Here is a 16,584-nt window from a genome sequence, read left to right on the forward strand (position 1 = left end):
TAACCTAGTGCAAACATTGTGTAGAGTGAAGTGCATTTGTGTGTGTGTTTGTGTGTGTGTGCATATGGATATGTGTATACATGTATGAGAGGTGTGTGTGCATGTGTATAAGTAACCTAGTGCAAACATTGTATAGAGTGAGGTGCATTTGCGTGTGTGCATATGGAAATGTGTATACATGCATAAGGCTGCATGTAGTACGTGTGTGTGCATGTGCAAACACTTGTGTGTGCTCGTTCGAGTGGTGTGTGCATGTGTGTGTGTGTGTTAGTGCTTGAAGTGTTTGTGTGTGAGTGATTGTATAGTGCGCATGTATTTTGTGTATGTTTATGCGCAGAAGTTGTATGTATTTATGCGTATTGTGTGCATGTGTATATTGTCTGTGCTCAGGTGTGTTGTGTGCAGATGCATTGTGTATTTTCTTAGGAGTGAATACTGTGTGTTGTGGGGGGAATGTATGGAGGTGTGAGGTGGGATGAGGTGACAAGAGTTAAGGGTTGGGAGGTATTGGGTGCAAGTGTGTGTGGAGTAGGAAGGTGTGTGTAAATGCATGTGCATGTGAGTGTGTGTAGGAGTGTCCATGATGGTGTGTGGGGCGGGTACTGGGAGATGTTGGGTGCTAGTGTATGTTCATGTGAGTGTGTTTGTAATGGTGTGTGATGTGAGTACTGAGTTGAACAGTGTGTATAGGTGTTTGTATAATGGTGGTGTGGTGAGAGTACTGAGTTAGCTGGTGTACAGATATGGGGTGGAAAGGAAGTTAAAGGTGGGAGGTGTGTGGGAATATGTGTGGGTTGGTTTTAGATGAAGAGAGATGGTGAATTAAGGCCATAAGGAGCAAAGAAACGAAGGGAGAAGATTAATTCTTGTTTACGGCAGAGGCAGGGGTGGTTGTGGCCTCTGTGCAAAAACAGTTAAACAGTCCGAATGCAGACAGATGTTGTAGTGAATGACTGGTTGAGCAGAAGTAGCATGAGACTGAGGTGTCATTGCCGAGTCTGATGTCTCAGAGGTGCTCAGTGAAACTGTTGGCTAAGCAGCATCCCATTTGACCAATGTACAAGAAAAGACAGAGAGAGAGAGAGAGAGAGAGAGAGAGAGAGAGCAGGAGATGCAGTGACATTGTTAGAAGTGCAGGTAAAAGTGTTGGTGATGTGATAGGAGATGGGGGGGGTACCAGTGAGGATAGGGGTGTTGGAGAGGAAAAGGCAGATGCAACAGCATATGCAAGAGCAGGGGAAGGAACCAGGTTGGGTGGCAAGGGCAGTTTGGATAAAGATGAGGAGATATCCATATACAGTGAAATGGCAAGCCATGTGTTGAGACTGGGTCTCAAAGACATGGTCATCACTTCACTGCAGATGCGGCACAGATGGAGGAACTGGGAGTAGGGGATGGACAGTTTAGTGTGGGTAGGGTGGGAGGAAGAGGTAAATATATTTATGTATAAATAAACATATATGAATATATATGCATATATATATGTATATATATATATATATATATATATATATATTTTCTCCTAATTAATAAATAACTCGGACAAAATAAATTGGTTAATAGATACCAGGGTAGCAAAGATCACAAAATGACTGTGGTGTAACTCCTGTTTATGAGGTAGAAACTCCTTGTTATTTTGGGTACTTGAGTATATATAAATTTAGTGGAGTAAAATGCATATGTTAACTGCATATGCAGTTAACATATGCGTTTTACTCCATTCACTAAATTTATATATATATATATGTATATGTATGTATAACCTATTTCCCTGCCAATCAATCTTTGAGACTTATGGCTATGACCTCCATTCTTCAGAAGCTGCTAACCACAATCCTGTATAAACCAGCCACATTCAAAAGTACCCTTGGCAACATCATCCTCTTGACTTCCGTCTCTTCACCACACTTTGGAGCGTTTTATACTAAATTAACACATTATCAAATCTTTCGACCCATCCTACCACACACTTCATCTCCTTCAAGAAACTGTGTCGCTCCGCAGGACTTCCTGAAGATCATTTGCTCACCATTCCTTCTTCTCCACCTCAACCACTGGCTTTCAAGAGTTCAAACTGGACCATTTTTAATAATTGCACCAGCTTCACCTTGTTAAGGCTACACCTTATTCATAGTTCTAGAACACACACACACACACACATGCATATCTATCTATCTATCTATATTAATGCACATATGCATACATACACAAACACACACATATATATAAAAGGCGTCGAGCTGGCAGAAACATTAGCACGCCGGGCGAAATGCTTAGCAGTATTTCATCTGCCGCTACAATCTGAGTTCGAATTCCGAAGAGGTCGACTTTGCCTTTCATCCTTTCGGGGTCGATTAAATAAGTACCAGTTACGCACTGGGGTCGATATAATCGACTTAATCCGTTTGTCTGTCCTTGTTTGTCCCCTCTGTGTGTAGCCCCTTGTGGGTAGTAAAGAAATAATACATATATATATATATAAAAACATATACATAGTGTTTTTTCGTCATTAGTAAGATTATCCTCTGAATCAGGTACTGAATGTATGTAGGTTTTTATCATGATTATTTTAATCTAAACATCTTTTAGTTCTGTTTGTCATAGCAGAAACTTCCTCCTTATAACACACACAAACACAAGTAGAAAATTGGATTCAGAGAATCAAGTAGAACTCACAGAAAGCACTCTTCCAAGGAATCAGCTATCAGTTAATAATGATTCTACTATGATGTGGTTTAACTTGTTCATGCAACCCAATATCTAAGATACCCATGTAGTAAATAATATTCATAATCTCTCATACTTCCTGATTTTGTGATTGTATATGTATACAGACAGATAGATAGATAGTAGATAGATAAATATATATATATATATATATATATATATATATATATATATATATATATATATATATATTCACGGCAGCTTTCGTCCTAATTTTGGGACTGCCATGTTGGCTTGGCGATAACTATTAATTTCCAGTACCGCTGCCGTAGTCTCCTTTAGAGAGACTTAGAAATATTAATAACTATATATATATATATATATATATATATATATATATATATGTATACACATGTATTTTGGGAGTTTTTTTTTTTACATCCCTTTCACTAAGGTTTTCATGTAGTTGAATGGTACATTGGATGGAACAAGTGTTTTTATGGTTGGACGGTTGTGCCTTTTTCCCAAGGACCACTCAACTGTAACAATGTAAGGAGCAGAATATGTTGTCATTTCATTATATTTTCGTCAACCAGGCAAACTGGAGCAAGCAAAGTTATGTCCCTTGCTGAAGGATACAATTCACACAGACTAGCTGTATTGGCAAAGTCTGAACTCATAACCGGGGCCACTTTAACAGCAATATAGTCCCCACTACCAGCACCAACTTCCTGTTATGGACCCCATAACATACATAGATCAGAAATGCATCTCTAGACACATGAAGCCACATGGACAAATCAATTCACTTGACCCTATAGCATTCATATACTGACAGAAAATCACAAGATAGGTACATTAGAATTGGGCCGCTAAGCAAATTAATGTACTGGACTCTAAGTACAAGGTGTGCCCCCAAAATTGATAACATTTGAAAAGTGAATATCTGCGTAACTACATGTCCTAGGCAAATGGAGTTCAATAAGCTTCATGTTGAATTAAAAGATTTATTTATTAACATTCAAACAAGATGCAGAAAGATGTAGATTTTATAACTGATTTCACAAAGATTCAAAAGTGATCAATATGCACATCGCCTGTGACATGACACATGTCGAGTCAGCCTGGGGTTATAGTAGAAAACACTTGCCAAAGGTGCTACACAGTGGGACTGAACCTAAAACCATGTGGTTGCAAAGTAAGCTTCATTAACCACACAGACATTTTGGTAATTTTGCTGTAAATCTTTTTACAATTGCTTTCCAGAAAGAGGACTTCATTACTCATGTCTAAATTGACATTTAATAAAGTGAATATATATATATATATATATATATATATATATATATATATACTCCAGCTTGGCCAGCCTCGGGTAAGATGACCTAGTGAATAAAAAAGTGGGTTAAATGACAGGTTCATATCAGCTTACCAATTTATACCCTCTAGACAAAAACAGGTACCAATGGGAGATGCACTTAACAATAATAAGCAGGAAGTAGTGTTTGGGTAATGGTGGGAGCACTAAGTAATTTACAAGTGCCTCATCACTTTGTAATACCAAGTTAATAGTTTCTTTTTGTTTTTCTTTATATTCAGAGGTAAGGAGAAAGAGAGTCAGAGAGAGAGCGAGAGAGACAGACAGACAGAGAGGCAGGCAGACAGGCAGATAACAGACCTATCAGTCACTTAGTACTACAAAGAGTGTGTTATGTAATGGTCTTTGATCTATATAGATATATAGATAATGAAACATTAAACAAATTGATAGGACATAGATCAATAACATCAGTTATTTATTAAAACTATAAATTAAGCCATGAAAGACATAACTTAATAAATAAAACCTATATCATCATTATCATCATCATCATCATCATTATTATTATTATTATTATTATAGTTAAGATGATGAGCTGGTAGAATAGTCAGTATGCCAGACAAAATGCTTAGCAGCATTTCTTCTGAGCTCAACTTTACATTTTTCATCCCTTCAAGATTGATGGAATATGTACCATTTGAGTACTTGGGGGTCAAATGTAATCAATTAACCGTCTCCCACTAAAATTGCTGGCCTTGTGCCAAAATTTGCAAGTTATTAATGTTATTATTATTGAGTGAGAGAGCATCAAAGTGACACTGGGGTACAAATATATGAAACCCAATACACCCATCATGACTACTTGTCTGATAAGCGTACACCAGGTACATGAATCACAACCATATGTGTGCGCCATGGTGATCTCATATCAAGATAAGCAGTGCATGACCTTGCAGGTGGGGCCCAGTCAGAATTTTCTTCAGGTCGAGTAGCCCATCCCATTCAAAATAAGTGTTGTTTAAAGATGTTGAACGAAATACTCGTGTTTCCAAAGGTGAATTATCCAAACCCCAAAGAATTCCTGTCAATACATGGCTATGATGTTCCCCCACTACTTCTGCTCATGATCAGAGATGCACATATCGTCAGCCACCAAGGGACATGCTCAACTGGTTAAGGTCGAATAACTGACAAGCAAATCTGTGGCATTGAGCAGAATATTTGCCGTAGCCCATTTTTTTATACCAAGACAAAACAATGTACATGATAACACTTCCAATCAGGTAAGATCAGAACCCCTGAGAGCCACTGCCCGGTACTGCATCAGGGCATTTATTATTATTATTATTATTATTATTATTATTATTACTACTATCATCATCAGGGTGGTAGTTTGGCAGGTTTGTCAAAGTGTTGGGACAAATTGCTGCAAGGTATTTTCTCAGGCTCTTTCCATTCTGGAGTTCAAAACCCACCGAGGTCAACTTTGCCTTTTATTCCCCTGATCTTAGTCATGATGGCTAAAACAAACTTACTCATGTGCCCTAGGTGCCACAAAGTGGGACGGAACCCAGAGCCATGTGGTTGGGAAGCAAGTGTTTTTACAACACAGCCATGCCTGTGCCTATGCAGGAAAAAAAAAAATTTATCTGACAATAGGGGTCATTTAACATTGACCACTATTGAAATTTTTTGTATAGTAACAGCATGTGATTGGACGGTCTGAAAATAGTATTGTGTAAAGAAAGAAATTTTGAGGGACAGTGGTGGTGGTGGTGGTGGTGGTGAGTAGGAGATACAACAGGAGATAAAATAGAAGGGAGCTATCATATTGTATGAAATCAACATTAAAATAAAACAAAATAAAATACCATATTTTCAGGGATATCAGTTGAATTATCAGACCGAAATTTACAGCCAAATAAATGGTAGGTTGACTTATATAACTAAATCACTTTGGAGAAGCAAAATTCCATGTAGATTCCAAGCAGATAAAATTGAAGGGAGCTGCCTGCCACATTATATGAAATAAAAATAAATAAAATAAAATACCATATTTTCCGGAATATCAGTTGAATTTTTCAGACTAAAAATTTACAGCAAAACAAAGTTAGGTTGACTTATACACCTAGACGACTTCGTAGGAGCAAAATTCTATGTGAAAAGCAGCAGGATATGGAAAGATAGTAATAATGTTTGAATGTTTGCACAACAGGTTTGGGAAATACAGTTTTATAAAAGCCCTAAACAAAAAAATAAACTCCAAGTCTTGCCCTGTTTAATCACACCATCATTTGTTGGCCCTTTGGTGTCTTTTGTAGAGTTCACTTTGTCCATTCTGTTGTATACATTCAGACTAGGTCTCTGGTCAGAGAATAACTTCATATCTTTCTCTGCTGCCATCAATCTTGGATGCCTTGACAAGGGGTATGTCAGCTGTCTTAGCCATTAGAAAAAAAATAAATGAGGGAGATTTAGAGGCTATTTCAATCCAGTCAGGTGATCACAAAGACATTTTCTTATTGGCTCATTGTGAGTCAAGTGTATTCATCAAATGTTCAGGGTTGTGCAGATGACAAATTATGAACTATCAACCTTTTGCTAGACAATGTGGCACCTTTCACCAACAGCAACTTTCAAATTGTTTGAAATAAAATTAGAAATTTTAATCCCAGTTTGGTGTTAATAATATAATTATTACAACTTAAAATTTGCTTAACAGAAAATGAGAAAAAAAGTTTTTTAAAGTATTAACAATGTAAAATACGAAAAAACATCTAAACTATATCTGCTTATTAAATTATATCCAATGAACTAGATGAGCCACTAAATTAATTAAGCGTAACTGATATTCATTCAGTATAAAAAAAACAAAAAACAAGTTCAAAGCAGAATATCAAATAAACAATTCTACTTATTCTTTCAATCAATCCTATATTGATTCTAAATATTATCTTTGTTCTTTTTCTATATATTTAAAGTAATGAATACAAAGCAAAATAGTGTACAGCACTTGTGACTCTAAAAGTAACCTTAAATATATAACAAGAGTTTAAAACAAAGCTGTAACAGAATATGCACAAAAGAAATAAATGGATGATGCAAGCTAGGTGAAATAGAGGGCCAAGCCATTATGATAGATGTAAGCTATTAGGTTGTTTGGAAAATATTGACTGATTTTTCGAAAACATTTTTTTCAAATTCGCTTAAGATGTTATTTTTGTAGTGTTTTGGATGAAATCAATAACTGATGTGTACTCTTTGATAAATTTTTATTGATTTCTTTCAGAATATAATTTTGAAGCATAGAAATCCTTAATTTCAAACATGAAAAAAGAAGATATGCGTTTACATTTTTTGCATGAATTCAAGCTTGGACATAATGCTTCCCAAACGGCCACAAACATCAACACAGCATGGGGTGAAGGGTCCACTAGTGATTGGATAGTATGACAGTGGTTTGAGAAATTCTGTAGTGGGGAAGAGAGCCTTGAAGATCAAGAAAGTAGAAGACATCCATCCATCCTTGATGATCAGCATTTGAAAACAAGTGAAACAAAACTCATGACAAAGTGTCAGAGAAATGTCTATGTTTGGTGCCAGCTTCTGGAACCTAACCAGAGCATAACATTGAAAATCTTCTGTAAGGAACTGAAAAAAAATGCACATTCACTGGAGCAAAATATGACCTACACTTGTTAATAGACGTGGTCCAATTTTGCTTCAAGACAATGCTTAACTGCACATTTCCAGGATGATACTGCAGAAGCTCACTGGCTTGAAATACGAGACTTCACCACATCCTCCTTATTCTCCTAACCTTTCACCCACTGATTACTACTTTTTCAAGCATCTAGACGCTTTTTCTAAAGCAAAAACCTTGTTCCAAAACCAAGGTTGAAACTGAATTCGAGGATTTCTTGGTATCAAAACCTTTGGATTTTTATTGAAGAGGTACAAATGACCTTATTAATTGATTGGAGAAATGTGTAGCTGTTCAAGGATCATATTTTGAATAATTAAACCTTTGTATAAGTTCAGTTTTTCAATAATATAGGCTTTTTTTTTTTAATTGACCATTTATTCCAAACAACCTAATAGAAAAGAAGTTGGCCCGAGAACTTATAAAACAGATAAAAAGACTAACACAAGATTAGGCATCAAAATACAAATGTAAATGTATGCATTTGTGTGCAAGTGTTTGTGGATACATATCTGCATTGAAAAACTTATGGACAATATATACAAAGTGGTATTAAAAGTTCCCGGACTAGTTACGTTTAATGAAAAATAACTCATTTACCTAAGTTTTAACGTCGTCTCCTTTGAAATACTCACCTTGCACAGCAATACACTGGTCCCAATGTTCCTGCAACTTTTGGAATTTGGCCTGGAAAGTCATTTGCTGTGAGTCGAGGACATTCTGTGATTCATTCTTGGTCTCCAGTGTTAAAATGGTAACCTTTCAACAGCAATTTCATCTTGGGGAAGAGATGGAAGTCTGCAGAGGCTAAATCTGGTGAACAGGGTGAGTACAGAAGTGATACTATGTTGTTTTTGGTAAGAAACTCATGAGTGAGGAGAGAGCTCGGTGACTGACAGGGTGCATTGTCATTGTGAAGAATCTATTTCTTCACACTCCACAAATCCATTCACTTTTACCAAATATTCTCCCTCAAATTCTTCAAAATATTACAGTAGAACTCGATTGATGGTCTGGCCCTGGGGGAATGAATTCTTGATGCACAATACTGCAGATGTCGAAACAATGATGAGCATGCACTTGATTGAGCTTCAACCCTATCATGCCTCTTGAAGCACCCGTACCACTTGAAGCATTGTGTACAACCCATTGCCTTGTTGAAGCATGTGCAATGTCTCTGTAGCAGACTTCCCAAGTTCAATGCAAAATTTCACATTAGCTCTTTGTTCCAATTTCCTGTTCACAACAAAAATCGCAGTCTCTAGCATACACGTGATCACAAAAACACAAATTTCACAACTTGCAAAGTAAACACAATGACGTCATTTGGGACACTGCCTGATGAAGGTCACTGCTAACTCTCACTGCACACACATTTGTGTGCTGCCATCTGTTGGCATACCATAGAACTAAACTGGGAACTTTTTGATACCACCTTGTATGCATATGTGTGTGTGTGTGTGTGTGTGCTTCATTCTTTTGAAAGCCAAAACAATGTGAGTTATAAGATATAATTCAATGATTCGTATATTTATCTTGTATTTCGATATTTCGGGGTTATGACACTTTTTTCATGAAATTATCAGAGATTTGATATTACAAGCTAAACTTTCATTGATGAGTACACTACACTAATATTTATCACATAAAACCTTTAGGTATGAAGAAATAATCGAATTATATATACATATGTGTATGTATGTATGTATGAATGCATGCATACATTTATATCATCATCATCACCGTTTAATGTCCTCCTTCCGTGCTGGAATGGGTTGGACGGTTTGACAGGAGCTGGTCAGGAAGAAGACTGTACCAGACTTCTGTGTCTGTTTTGGCACAGTTTTTACGGCTGGATGCCCTTCCTAACACCAACCACCCTGCAGAGTGGACTGAGTGGTTTTTACATGGCATGAGCACAGGCGAGGTCAGGGTTGGCATGGTTTGTGCAGCTGGATGCCTTTCCAAGCTGCCAACCACTTTACAGTGCGGACTGGATGCTTTTTACATGGCAAATCATGTATATAAACTGTTTTCCTTTCTCCAAGATAATCTGTGGGGATAGGAAAAAAAGGACATTAAACTGATACATTAACAATAATGATTGTGATTGTAACGATGATGATGATAATGATTATAAGAGAGCATATACCTAGCACTTCCCCTCTAGCTTTTCAATGAAATGGACCAATCACAACCCATTTTCCTTTTCTTGGTTGGTGGAATTTAGACATTAAGAAGTTAAGCAACCATCTTTTCATCATCATCATCGTCGTTTAACGTCCGCTTTCCATGCTAGCATGGGTTGGACGATTTGACTTTACACAAACCACCAAGACTGAGCGATATAAAGAAACCATACTTTTTGTCAAACAAACTCACTCTCAAAGTATTAGTCAGGCCAGGGTCATTGTACAAGACAATCACCCAAGGTACTGCGCAGTGGGATTGAACCAGAAACCACATTGTTATGAAGCAGAATTCTTAGCCACATAATTGTATTGGCACCTATGATGACAGATGGTTCAATGGTCCAAGGCAATTTGGCTGGTATGTTTAGTAACCAGAGTAACTAAACAAAGATTTCATCAGTGGTTCATAGCTGGCTGGTCAGTCAGTCAGTCGGTCGGTCGGTCGGTCGGTCGGTCAGTCAGTCGGTCGGTCGGTCAGTCGGTCGGTTGGTCAGTTAGCTGGTTGGAAGTCTGCTACATTACTCTACTTCACTGGCGTTTCTCTCTACAATCTAATTTAATGTGCTGCCGCACCACCATCATTATTACCAGCTTCCTCACATCTTGAGTACCACTTAGAAATCTCCTTGTTTCTTCAGTCGTAAGAAGGTTCTCAAGAGGCAAGCTACATCTCTGAGCGTTACTATCACCATCATCACCAATTTTTTCCCCCCCTTCCATAGGTGCAAAAGTGGCTGTGTGGTAAGAAGCTTGCTTCCTGACCACATGGTTCTGAGTTCAGTCCCAATGCGCGTCATCTTGGGCAAGTGTCTTCTACTATAGCATTGGGCTGACCAAAGCCTTGTGAGTGGATTTGGTAGATGGAAACTAAAAGAAGCCAATTGTATGTGTGTGTGTGTATATATATATATATATATATATATATATATATATATATATGTGTGTGTGTGTGTGTGCATGTATTTGTGTGTCTGTGTTTGTCCCATCACCATCCCCTTACACTGATGTTGGTGTGTTTATGTCCCCGTAACTTAGTGGTTCGGCAAAGGAGACTGATAGAATAAGTACTAGGCTCACAAAGAATAAGTCCTCGGGTTGATTTGGTCAACTAAAGGTGGTGCTCCAGCATGGCCGCAGTCAAATGACTGAAACAAGTAAAAGAATAACAGAAAATGGATGAATTCAATAGAAGAAAAATACACACACACACACATACCATCATCATGATCACCACTACCACCACCATCACCATCCTCAACCTCATTATCATCATCATCGTCGTCATCATCATGTCACCACCACCACTACCACAGTCATTTAATATCCATTTTCCCATTCTGGCATGCTTTCGACAGTTTGGACAAGATTCTTCGGTAAGCAGCAAGGGTTGAGTCGAGCTCTATTGCCAACTTTGGTATGATTTCTACAGCTGGATGCTATTCCTAATGCCTTTCCTAATCAAAAAACAATATATACAGAAAACAAAAATTCATTCCCAAAATGAAAAAAGAAAAACAACCTCTCTTGCCCACACATGCACACAAAATTACACATCTGCATACATATAAACACACTCATATATATATACTGTTGTGTCTGGGGAGAGTCATTTTCTTGTTGTGCCTTGAAATTTAACACACTCACCATTAAAATTTCCACTTATTTCTTATTCTTATTTTCCTAAAATTTTCGTTGCGTTTTGCAACCTTATCAATAGTCTTGACTCAACAAAATTTTAGGAAAATAAAAATAAGAAATAAGTGGAAATTTTACCGGTGAGTGTGTTAAATTTCAAGGCACAATAAGAAAATGACTCTCCCCAAACACAACAGAATATGCTTCAACACACGAAATCACATAAAAAATCTTGCAAACCAAATCCCAAAACGAAATATATATATATATATATATATATATATATATATATATATATATATATATATGTATATCTATATATGTATGTATATCTATATATATATATGGTCAAACACATACATACACAAATACATACCCAGTCACACTGAAGATATTTACAAAAATAATTTTGTTCCAAACGTTTTTTTATCAAAGTGATCCATCAGTGGCCAGACATGTTATAAGTATCGACACAGAATAAAACAGACATTGCTCCCCCACCCTGGGGTGGGAGTGAGTATGATAAGTAATTATTATGCGTAGAGAGAAGTGGTGGTGGTGGGGGAGCAGATTCCTTTACATTCTTTCTCATTTTTATTTTTCTTACATTTTTTTTTCTTATGTATTTCCAATCGTCACCATCTTTTTTCAAAGCACAGACGTCTGATTAGTACTTTGCCTCTTTTAATATATTTTGATATTTATGAAGAATATCATTGTTATTATAATTACTATTATTATTATTGCTGTTGTATTTCGGGATGGTTATCTTATTTATTATTATGATTATTTTTATTATTATAATTTTTACCAAATAAAAACAAAGACCAGTGCATGTATTTATTTGGCAAAAAATAAATAAATAAAATAAAAAAATAAATAAAATGACTATCCCAAAATACAACAACATCAGTTTCAACACACGATTTCACATCAGGAATCTTGCAAAACAAATTGATATTATTATTATTATCATTATTATTATCCTCTTCTTTCAGTTTTGTTTCCATTTCTCCGAGTGTCTTCCCGACACCTAGTGCAAAGAAATTCACTGTATACATTGGTAGGCCCATTAAAATGAACACCAGATTGCTCATTTACAAAGTCATGTGATAGAAAAAAAAAGTGGAAGAAAGAAAGAAAAAGAAAAGAAAAAATAATAAAATAAATTGTTATTACTATTATTGTTGTTGTTGTTGTTGTTGCTGTAAGGCAGTGAGCTGGCAGAATGATTAGCACATGGGTCAAATGATTAGCAATATTTTGTCTGTCTTTATGTTCAAATTCCACGGTCAACCTTGCCTTCATTCTTGGGGGGGGGGGATGTAACTGACTAACCCCTCCCCCAAGATTACTGGCCTTGTGCCAAAAATTTGAAACCATTATTACTATTATTATTATTATCATTATTATTATTATTGCAAGGTGATAAAGTAAAAAAAACTGGTCCAGTATTGGATCGATCCCAAAATCTAATCAGTTTGTACCAGTTACGAGGCCAAACATCCCTGAAAGTTTCATCTGAATCCATCCAGCAGTTCCTGAGATATCTTGTCCATGAACAAACAAATGCAACTACAAACAATACCTCTGCCTTTTCTAAGGCGGAGGTAATAATAACAATAATCCTTTCATCTATAGGCACAAGGCCGAGTCAATTAGATTGACCTCAGTATGCAACTGGTACTTAATTTATCGACACCAAAAAGATGAAAGGCAAAGCTGACTTCAGTGGAATTTGAACTCAGAATGTAGTGGCAGATGAAATACTGCTAAACATTTCACCCAGCATGCTAACAATGCTGCCAGCCTTCTGCTCTTGGTAATAATAATAATAATAATAATAATAATAATAATAATAATAATAATAATAATAATGATAATAATAATAATCCTTTCTACTATAGGCACACGGCCTAGATTTTGTGGGGAGGGGGACAGTCAATCACATTGACCCCAGTACTCAACTGGTACTTAATTTATCGACCCCGAAAGGATGAAAAGCAAAATTGACCTCGGTGGAATTTGAACTCAGAATGCAGCGATGAGCGAAATACTGCCAAGCATTTCACCCCATGTGCTAAAGATTCTGCCAGCTCACTGCCTTCATAATAACAACAACAACAACAACAACAATAATAATAATAATGATAATAATAATAATAATAATAATAATAATAATAATAATAATATTGAAAGTAAGATATTGATTACAAGCAGAGTGTGGCTATACTGAGTGTGAATGAGAGTGCAAGTGTGAACGTGAGTGTTCGTAAATACGAGTTCAAATAGGAAAGATGCTGAATTCTCAGAGTAAAATTTGTTTCCTTGTTGTGTGTTGTGTGTTGTTGTTGTTGTTGTATTGTTGAATGTTGTTGTAGTAGTTCTCAAACTGTTTTTTTTTTTTGTTTTTGCTCACGGCACAATTTTGAGCAAATAAAAATACGTTGGCGCACTCTTTGGGCATTGGTTAAAATAAAACGAAATAAATGAATTAATATTAAAAATGAAAAGAAAAAAAAAGTACTTTTACATTTTAACCTAGAAATATAAATAATTTAAACTCTAGAGAAAAATAAAAACATTTTCAAATGTCTTTTTTATTTTTGTTGTTTGTTTTTTTTTTTCTTTTTGCAATAAATGATATATATAATATACAATTAGAGCATGGATGACACAGATTAACCAATCAAAATCAGTTTCAGTGACCAGGTCACAGTTGGTGTGATGAAAGTTCTGAGACCAAATAGTAAATGTTTAAAGAGAAGTTAACAGTCTTTTAGTGTTTCTGAGTGGCCAATGTATGTCTTTCATGCTGCAATTGCCTTAGTTTCAAAACAGAGTTTAAAATCAAACTATTTCTCAGGCAAGTACATATCCAAAATGAAATATAGTTATCAAGACTTTTTATCCTTATTATTTCAATTCATATATATATATATATATATATATATATATATATATATATAAATATATATATATGTCATATTTGTTTAAATAGAATTTCAATTTCAATATTTCTGTGGTATACCAAGTTATGTCTCAGGGTACACCAGTTGTAGTACAGCAAACCGTCGTTTGGGAACCACACATTTAAGGCAACAAAACTCTACCATTAGCGAGTAAATGTATGAGTAACAAGGATGTTCGTTCACTTGTAAAAGACAACAAAGATTTGGGTTGAGCTGCGTCTGGCATGCGGTATGTGTATGAACGATGAATGTAAAAAGGGTGAAAGCTATGAAAAATGAATAATAACAACTTGGCATGATGATAAGATAACAAGATGGAATGATATGACATGTGGATGGAAATGCAAGATGGGGGGGAAAAAAAAATTAACATTCATGATTTAATAGTACCAGAAATATCTTTTTTTTTTTGGCAGGAATTAATTCTAGCAGTCAAACAACAAGCCCTCAGGATTGGAACCAAGGGGAATCATATATACATATGTACATACATACATACATATATATATATATATATATATATATATATATATATATATATATATATATATATATATATATATATATACATACATATATATATACACATACATATAATTATATATACATACATACATACATATATATGTGTATATATATTTATAGACAGGGTTGTCCAAAATTCACCTCACAGTAAATCAAAATTCCATAAATACTTAAAATTCAATTTTATTTATTCATTCTAATTATGAATGTTTAATAATTGAATGCTGTGAGTTAAAAAATCATCATTATTTTTCAGCATTTGTCTGTTTATTAGCGAAGTCTCATATAAAATAATTTTGGGTTTTAATTGCAGGTTTTTTTTTAAGCCCATAAGCACGAACAAACTGACTCTGCAACAGAGAATATTTGTTACTGAAAAATACTACAAGTGTGATAATGCACAAAGAGTTCGTGAAGAATGGATAAACGAGTATGGTGATGAAATAAATCCTCCACATAGAAATATTATTTATCATCTACGAGATTGAGTTCGTAAAAATAGAACTGTGGCCATGTAGTGTTAGAACCTGAAAAATGGCAGATTCTGCGGCTATGGCTCATCACACAAAGTCCAGAACAGAGTACTTTTCGACAAAGTACCGAACTTGATATTTCAAGATCATCTCTTTGGAGAATTTTGCAAGAAAATGGCTATAAACTATAATACCCTAAGTTAATTCATGGTCTTGTGGAGGACGCTGCAGATAGAAAACTACAAAGGTGTCAACCCTTCATTAGCCAATTTGACAATGATCCTCAGCCATCCAATAAGATAATGTGGTCTGACGAAGCATCATTCAAATTAAACACCATGATTAACTGTCACAATTGTGTGATTTACGCTACTGAAAACCCACATTTGACTTACGAACAACAACTGAATCAGCCTGGTGTCACTGTTTGGGGAGCTCTCAGTCCTGATGGGTTATTAGGCTCTATTTTCTTTATGAAACTGTCACTGGCGATAACTATTTAGAAATGCTGAATGAGTATGTCTTTCCATAGCTGCGAGAAAAGCCGGACTTTAATACTTTGCTGTTCATGCAAGATGGTGCGCATCCCCATTACACCAAAAAGGGTATGTGATCTGTTAGACAGTTTGGCAGAAGGTTGGACTGGATGTAGAGGATCTATTGAGTGGGCTCCATGTTCATGTGACCTCACACCAACAGACTTTAGTATCTGGGGAATGATGAAAGATTGAGTTTTTAACAGAAATACAAAGGACCCTAGTTAGGTTGCAAGCTGCCATAGAAACAAAATTCCAACTTATTAATGCAAAAAAAGGTACGTTATTGTACTATCTGTAATTCTGTATTGACTCGAATGGAAAAATGTGTCACCCAAGGACTTCAGTTAGAACAATTTTCATGATGTTTCATATTTAAGATGCTTTTATTAAATTCATTCAGTTGTTAAACATAAATAAATCTTGCAATTAAATGGTTTTGATTTACTGTCAGGTGACTTTTGGCGAATCCTGTATATATATATATATATATATATACACACACATACATACATATTTATATATATACATATATACATGTATATAAATATATATATATA

The sequence above is a fragment of the Octopus bimaculoides genome, chromosome 11 (genome assembly GCF_046866305.1).
Source record: "Octopus bimaculoides isolate indiv1 chromosome 11, ASM4686630v1, whole genome shotgun sequence".
NCBI lineage: Eukaryota > Metazoa > Mollusca > Cephalopoda > Octopoda > Octopodidae > Octopus > Octopus bimaculoides.